Source organism: Oncorhynchus gorbuscha, linkage group LG04 (assembly GCF_021184085.1).
Source record: "Oncorhynchus gorbuscha isolate QuinsamMale2020 ecotype Even-year linkage group LG04, OgorEven_v1.0, whole genome shotgun sequence".
NCBI lineage: Eukaryota > Metazoa > Chordata > Actinopteri > Salmoniformes > Salmonidae > Oncorhynchus > Oncorhynchus gorbuscha.
In genome coordinates this window covers 56,997,937-57,006,771 of record NC_060176.1, presented here as the reverse complement: position 1 = coordinate 57,006,771, position 8,835 = coordinate 56,997,937, and positions in this window count along the sequence as shown.

Genomic DNA, 8,835 nt, shown 5'->3' with positions numbered 1-8,835 from the left:
CTTATGGTTCAAAATATCAACGAAAGCTACAAAAATCATCAAACGCAACCTGTTGATTTTGACTTGTGTTCACGTGGAATATATTGGGTGCCCTCGTTGTCTTGAGGAGAGTTGGAAGGAAATTGCTGATGAGTTTGAGCCCCCGTTGGTTATGTAAGTATTGAGTAAATAAACACACGCATATTTACAGCAGCCATGGTCAGGGTTTACGTCCCCAGTAGCACGGGAAGAAAAGGAGTGTACCACAGGGATATCAATCAAGACGACTAGGCTGCAGTCGGCCACTAATGACCAGGTCACCCAGGCCTATTAGAGGCCATGTTGTTGTAGCCGGCCTGTCAGAGTCTGGGTGACCAGGTTGGAAACACTGCACTATGGGGGTTTGTTTTCACTCCTCTCCCTATCTGTCCTGTGTTACATTTCAGGTCTGCCAGCTGGTGATGGATGAGTCTGACGAGGACGTTAGGTTAATACAGGTTGACCATTAAGATGGGAAATGTAAATACTGCATTGAACAGATTACATGCAATGCATTTTACAGATTCATCTATTTTCACTGTGAAATTGTCCTGTAATTGTGAGAAATGCTTAGAGCTGAAACAACAGTATTTAACTGGTCAAATTGTATAGCTTAGGTAGTGGTAATTAATTCAAAGTGCCAGAGACTAGAGACAGTAGGTGTCTGAGATCTGCATTTTGCATTTGTAAATTCAGTAAAGGTCTAACCTCACAAACCTCCTGCTGGCCTATACTATTCCTGTCACAGATAACCTTATCGCAATGTCCATATGGAATTATAGAAAGTACATACTACATGCATAATTGCACATCACAGATGCTTTTTGATGCTCTGTCTGCACCCTATAACATTTTAAACCCCAGGAAACGGAGGTCTCAGCAGCCAATGGTTTGAATTCCAATAGGTGGCATTGTTATCCATGGTAGCATTTTACAGTTACACTATAAGTACAGTCTTATATAATTACATGTATCAAACCAAGCAGAATGTTACAAATCAGAAATGGTCATGTAATAGCCACAGCATATGTGAAAGAGGGAATATAGTCCAATATTTGCTGTAATTTGTAAATTCCCTCTCAGATCATTGACTACCAGCTGTAGTTGTCACCAGCAGCATTTGTGTACAAGTGGTGTAGGTGCTTCAAGAGGCTGCTCTCCATGTGCTGAGTCATTCTCCGTCTACACATGGGTCATACCACTTCAGCTTCCTCCCTCCCCACTGAGTTGCACTGACGTTGGTTACGTGATGAAGTTTGAAGGCGGGATGTTTGAGGAGCTTACGCTACAACTTGTGAGGTGGTGGCGGTGATGGTAGGGCTGTAGGAGGGATCCCATCTGATCCTGCCTCTGCTGCACCTCATTCATGTCTTAAACAGAGTAGGCCATATACACAAACTAACAAGAATTTATTTCCACAGCTTTACCACTTGGATTAGATTGGGATAAATTTGTTGTGGCAGAATATTATATTTTAATTTATATATGAGATTTAGGCATTCAGTTTAAAGTACACTACATTACCAAAAGTATGTGGACACCTGCTCGTTGAACATATCATTTCAAAACCATGGGCATTTAAATGGAGTTGGGCCCCCATTTGCTACAATAGCAGCCTCCACTCTTCTGGGGAGGCTTTGCACTAGATGTTGGAATATTGCTGGAGGGACTTGCTTCCATTCAGCGACGAGCATTAGTGAGGTCGGGCAATGATGTTGGGCAGTTAGACCTGGCTCACAGCGTTCCAGTTCATCCCAAAGGGGTTTGATGGGGTTGAGGTCAGGGCTTTGTGCAGGCCAGTCAAGTTCTTCCAAACCGATCTCTACAGAACTTTTCTGTATGGACCTTGCACGAGGGAATTGTCATGCTGAAACAGGGAAGGACCTTCGCTAACTGTTGCCACAAAGTTGGAAGCACAGAATCGTCTAGAATGCCATTGTTTGCTGTATCGTTATAATTTCCCTTCACTGGAACTAAGAAGCCTAGGCTGAACCATGAAAAACAACCCAAGACCATTATTCCTCCACCAGTTTCCACTACTCCAGAGTCCAACGGCAGCTAACTTTATACCACTCCAGCCAACGCTTGGCATTGCACATGGTGATCTTAGGCTTATGTGCAGTTGATCGGCCATGGAAGCCCATTTCATGAAGCTCCCTTGTGCTGACGTTGCTTCCAGAGGTAGTTTGGAACTCGATAGTGAGTGTTGCAACCAAGGACATACAATTGTTATGCTCTACGTGCCTCGGCGATCCCGTTCTGTGAGCCTGTGTGGCCTACCACTTCGCAATGAGCCGTTGTTGCTCCTGGAGGTTTCCAATTCAGAATAAAAGCAGTTACAGTTGACCGGGGCAGTTTTAGCAGGGCAGACATTTGACAAACTGGCTTGTTGGAAAAGTGGCATCCTATGACGGTGCCACGTTGAAAGTCACTGAGCACTTCAGTAAGGCCATTATACTGCCAATGTTTGTCTATGGAGATTGCATGGTGGTTGATTTTATACACGTCAGCAATGGGTGTGGTTGAAATAGCCAAATCCATTCATTTGAAGGGGTGACTGCATGCCTTTGGTGATGTTGTGTATACTGCATCTGGACAGGTGTCTAGACTAGGGAGAACAATGTTGATAATTTAAGTAGCCTAATCTTAAGTATTTTATGATTGATAATGAGTAGATGATCCTTCTGTCTTTGCGACATTAGGCAGGTTTCCATCCAACCTTTTTATGCAGTAAAGTAGGCTAAATGTTGGACAAAACATTTCAAGACAGTCGAAATGTCGACAAAACAAAATATGCTAGACAGTTCTCCAAAGTAACCCTCACTTCTGTAGTCCTGTAATGTGTCTAAGGGCACCTATTAGATCCACAGCCCTTGCTAGGTCAAGAGAGCTTGATAGGAGCAAGTCAGAAAGACATTTGGCATCACCAAGCACTTTACAAAAGGTAACCAAAAGCCCTATGAAATGTACATCTATCTGAGAAAGAAGGCCGCTTGCCTCCACTGATCTTTCACCACTATTTTCAAGTGTGATACCCTGTAGCACTCTCAGAACTGCTGGAAGACTGTCCCTCAGATTACAGCATGCCATGTAGACCAGACCATGTTTTTCAAGGCAATCAATTATACATTTTGTGAGACCTGCTGCATTTAAGCTTCAGCTGACAAAGTGTAAAAAGATTTTGTGGATGGTCCCGTTATAATAGTACCTCACAACTAAAGCCATTTGTTATTTTTTCTACACGTAAAACTTCACTTTCTTTTACTTCTCTTATTATTTTACTTTGTACCATCTCAGCTCAGCCCTCAAGAAGTTTGTTCTGGAGTTTGGTGGCTTTGTGTACTTAGCATTGCCACATGCATTCATCCTTTTCTCTATGAGATGGTCATATGTTGCTATTTCTTCTAAGATTGTCAAAAAATGACCCTTGTTGTGAGAGTCATCAGAGTCTCGATGACCTCTCTGTGCTATATTTTGAGTGGCAGTTAGTAGGAGCATATCTGCAATTGTTCTAATGTAAGTACAGTTTTCCTTCACTTTCTTTTCCCAGTCCTTATTAATGACATCTAACAAATCAAATCAAATCAAATGTATTTATATAGCCCTTCGTACATCAGCTGATATCTCAAAGTGCTGTACAGAAACCCAGCCTAAAACCACAAACAGCAAGCAATGCAGGTGTAGAAGCATGGTGGCTAGGAAAAACTCCCTAGAAAGGCCAAAACCTAGGAAAAAACCTAGAGAGGAACCAGGCTATGTGGGGTGGCCAGTCCTCTTCTGGCTGTGCCGGGTGGAGATTATAACAGAACATGGCCAAGATGTTCAAATGTTCATAAATGACCAGCATGGTCGAATAATAACAAGACAGAACAGTTGAAACTGGAGCAGCAGCACAGTCAGGTGGACCAGGGACAGCAAGGAGTCATCATGTCAGGTAGTCCTGGGGCACGGTCCTAGGGCTCAGGTCCTCCGAGAGAGAGAAAGAAAGAGAGAATTAGAGAGAGCATATGTGGGGTGGCCAGTCCTCTTCTAACATTGATGAGTTGCTGTCAATAGCCCTTTTATGCTGATCCCAAGCATACATAGCATTGATATGATGCTCTGCCTTCAAATGGAGCTTAAACCCAGAATATTTAAACTGTGATGTGAAGGCAGATTCAGGTGTATTGGGCAGAGAAAAATGAATCTTGATTAACAGAATATTCAAGTCATGAATTGTCCTTATACCAGGAACTGTTGAAAGCTCCTGAAAGAGTTCTCGTAAATGTTTGCAAACATGTCTGAAATACACGTTAAATAATGTGTCATACTTCTATGGAAATGTATAATTAAGGGATCCACAAGATTAGATACTAACAGCTGCTAACTAAAATGTGTAGTTTAAAGTAGCCCTGGCTTACCATTGGGTCCTTTTAGAACAGAAGTCTGATATCTCTGCCTTTCTTTTCCTGTTTAATTGACTCTATGCAAAAATAAGAGTCTATGGTTACATCTAAGCATCCAATTACCCACATTTTTAGTCCAATCTCATTCTCAATTATAAATCCCCTTAATCATAACTGTACGTTAAAATCAACTACCGGCCTAAGTTACTAGTTAGATCATGGCTGGCCCTACTCTGCAGTAAGTCATTTAGCTAGCTAAAATTTCTTACAACTTTACGATAGCAAACAGGCTATCTGCAAACTGTGATAATCTTTTGAGTAATGTTAACATATTGATAATAACAATTGTTCCTTTTGAGTTCAAGTATGAAAATCTATCTGAGATAATGAATTTCAAATTGCTGAATGTGAACTTGCTGAACACTGACAGCTGTAGCCTACTAGATACCCCACATTAGCTAAACATTCGTATAATGTAACTTACGACACTGCACTGTATGTGTCTATTACTAGCACAGATGTAAACATAATGTTAGGCTATATTATGAACCGATCTCTCTTATCCTGTTAACTGTCTGCCAAAGGTCTAACATTAACTTACACAGTGAATCAACTTTCGTAAAAATTGTTCAGGAAACCTAAACCCGATGCTAAACCTTAACTTAATATGATTCTTTCGCCAATCTCTTTAAAGAGCTCGTGGAGCTGTGGAAATATGATCTATTCTTCTGTATGTTCTTCTTGTTCTTCTGTATCTCGCAACCAACATTAATATTCTCTCTTCCTCGTCCTCGATTTGAAAAATGCGCCGCCATTCGTCAATATAAATGCTTCTTGAAATTAGATGTCAATCAACATCAAACTGCCAGAAGCGAATTAAATGTTCCTGTTGCCACAACTAAGGTTTGCACTGGTGGGCCTAATTTGATCTCAAAGTGGAATCTTTACTTCTGGTCTGCAACCAGAGTCAGTGGATAGCAGAAGTCCGGATAACAAATCACTGAGCGATGTAATGTAGAAAATGTGAGAATGGGTTTTGAACACACGTGTTGAGCTTTTTTGGTTGTTAGAGGCCATTTTGAACCAAAACTACATTACAGAAGATTTGGAGCAGTAAACCTCCCATTGAAAGATCCCAGACCAACTGTGATTGATGAACTCCTGTTCTGGTATTTCTAGAGTATCTGAAACCAAAGGATTGATATGCTGCTCCTTTTTGTTAAAATGTACACTGTAAAGGGCATGAAATTGACATAAGGCTAATTCATATGACTACCACCCACATGACCAGCAGTGGGGCTGAACGTCTGCATGTAAGGGGAGTGAGATGGTGTTGGTCAGAGGCAATCTAGGCACTTGAATATCTACATTTAATTTGTATATAATTTTAAATTATGAAAACAATTGTATTTGTTTTACCTTTATTTCACTAGGCAAGACAGTTAAGAACAAATTATTTACGTAATCGGGTGGAAGACGGCTATTGATGGCTATTTAACAGTCTGATTGAAGCTGTTTTGAGATTGAAGCTGTTTTTCAGTCCGTTGCACCTATACTGACCTAGCCTTCTGGATGATTGTGGGGTGAACAGGCCGTAGTGTGGGTGGTTGATGTCCTTGATTAACTTTTTGGCCTTCCTGTGACATCGGGTGCTGTAGGTGTCCTGAAGAGCAGGTAGTTTTCTCCCAGTGATGTGTTGGGCAGACTGCACCACCCTCTTGAGAGCCCTGCGGTTGCGGGCGGTGCAGTTGCCGTATCAGGCAGTGATACAGTCAGACAGGATGATCTGAATTGTGAGGGTGTTAGGGACCAAGACAAATTTCTTCAGCTTCCTGAGGTTGAAGAGGCACTGTTGCTCCTTCTTCACTCAGCACCCTGTCTGTGTGGGTGGACCATTTCAGATCGTCAGTGATGTGTACGCCGAGGAACTTTAAGTGTTTCACCGTCTCCACTGTGGTCCCGTTGATGTGGATAGAGGCGTGCTCCCTTTGCCATTTCTTGAAGTCCACGATCAGCTCCTTTGTTTTTAAAAAAATGTTGAGTGAGAGGTTATTTTCCTGGTACCACTCTCCCAGGGCCCTCACCTCCTCCTTGTAGGCTGTCTCGTCAATGTTGGTAATCAGACCTACTACTGTTATGTCGCCTGCAAACTTGATGATTGAGTTGGAGGCGTGCGTGGCCACGCAGTCATGCGTTAACAGGGAGTACAGGAGGGGGCTGAGCATGCACCCTTGTGGGGCCCCGTGTTGAGAATCAGCAAAGTGGAGGTATTGTTTCCTACCTTCACCAGCTGGGGTGTGGCCGGTCAGGAAGTCCAGGACCCAGCTGCACAGGGCGAGGTTCAGACCCAGGGCCCCAAGCTTAATGATGAGCTTGGAAGGTACTATGGTGTTAAATGATGAGCTGTAGTCGATGAACAGCATTCTCACATAGGTATTCCTCTTGTCCAGATGAGTTAGGGCAGTGTGCAGTGTGGTTGCGATTGTGTCGTCTGTGGACCTATTGGGGTAGTAAGCAAATTGGAGTGGGTTCTGGGTTGAGGTGGTATAGTCCTTGACTAGTCTCTCAAAGCACTTCATGATGACGGAAGTGAGTGCTCAGTCTTTTTGCTCAGTTACCTTAGCTTTCTTGGGAACAGGAACAATGGTGGCCCTCTTGAAGCTTGTGGGAACAGCAGACTGGGATAAGGATTGATTGAATATGTCCTTAAACACACCAGCCAACTGGTCTGCGCATGCTCTGAGGACGCGGCTGGGGATGCCGTCTGGGCCTGCAGCCTTGCGAGGGTTTTACTCACGTCGGCTGCAGTGAAGGAGAGTCCGCAGGTTTTGGTAGCGGGCCGTGTCAGTGGCACTGTATTGTCCTCAAAGCGAGTAAAGAAGTTGTTTACCCTGTCTGGGAGCAAGACATCCTGGTCCGCGACGGGGCTGGTTTTCTTTTTGTAATCTGTGATTGACTGTAGATACTGCCACATACCTCTCGTGTCTGAGTCTTTGAATTGCGAGGTGGGCAAAACAGAGGATCCACTTCGGGAAAGTCGTATTCCTGGTCGTAATGTTGGTGAGTTGACTTAGCTCTTATATCCAATAGTTCCTGCCGACTGTATGTAATAAAACCTAAGATTACCTGCGGTAACAATGTAAGAAATAACATGTAAAAAAACTAAATACTGCATAGTTTCCTGGGAACGCGAAGCGACGTGGCCATCTCTGTCGGTGGCGGAAGTCTCAATCAGTACACTTGGTACAATTTAAGAATTATGAAACTTGTATTTAATGAAATAAACAATAACATTTAAAAATAAAATAATTCAACAGTCTGATAGAGCCCCACAGTGGAGGTGTCATTATACACAAATCTTAGTGGTCAAACAGGGAAATGTTCCAGTCATTTTAAAATAAGGGCTATGTTTCATGTAGCTTTACCCTGGCATGACATTTTGTTAACCATGTAAATCTCTCTTGGACAAGGTCAAAACTACAAATCCCTGCAAGCTCCTACACATCATCTCTAGCTGACACCTTTTCTAACAGGTATTATGTCAATTTAAAACGTGCACAAGAAAGTTCACAGAATTGTCCATTTAAAGTAATGTAGGGTACAGGCCAATATATTGATAAAAGTAACCTTGTCCTAGAGAGATTTACACGATTATCAAAATGTCACGCCAGGGTAAGCCTACACAAAACACAGCACTTATTTTACTTGTTTCTAAAATCCCCTATGGGAAAAATGAATGGTGGAAAAATGATTGTAACCGTTTCCCTGTTTGACCGCCAGATTATATGGTAATTATGGCTCATACTGTGGTACCTTATTGACCTCCATACAAAAACTCCATGCTTGGACGGAGACAACTAGATTTTCTGCCGAGTTGGGCCTCTGTCTTCCTCTTTGGTTTAGCTAATGTTCCACTCCTTGTACTCCATAATAGCATCAGCCCTCAGCTAATGTTGAGGGGATTTGAAATGCTTCCTCATGCAGTATTCTAGTGGCATTGTTGGTTATTATTTAATAAGGGTAAAAATGACAAAAATCATAGAAAAATGTAGTACTTTTGAATTAGACAAGGGATCAATGACCTTTGCTGAGCAGCTAACCGATCTCTGCAGCTGTACATAGTCCAGCGGTATATAACCCACCCAATTTACCTACCTCATCCCCATACTGTTTTTATTTTATTTACTTTTCTGTTCTTTTGCACACCAGTGTCTCTACCTGCACATGTTCATCTGATCATTTATCACTCCAGTGTTAATCTGCTAAATTGTAATTATTCACTCCTATGGCCTATTTATTGCCTACCTCCTCATGCCTTTTGCACACAATGTATATAGATTTTTTTTTCTACTATGTTATTGGCTTGTTTATTGTTTACTCCATGTGTAACTCTGTTTGTTCACACTGCTATGCTTTATCTTGGCCAGGTCGC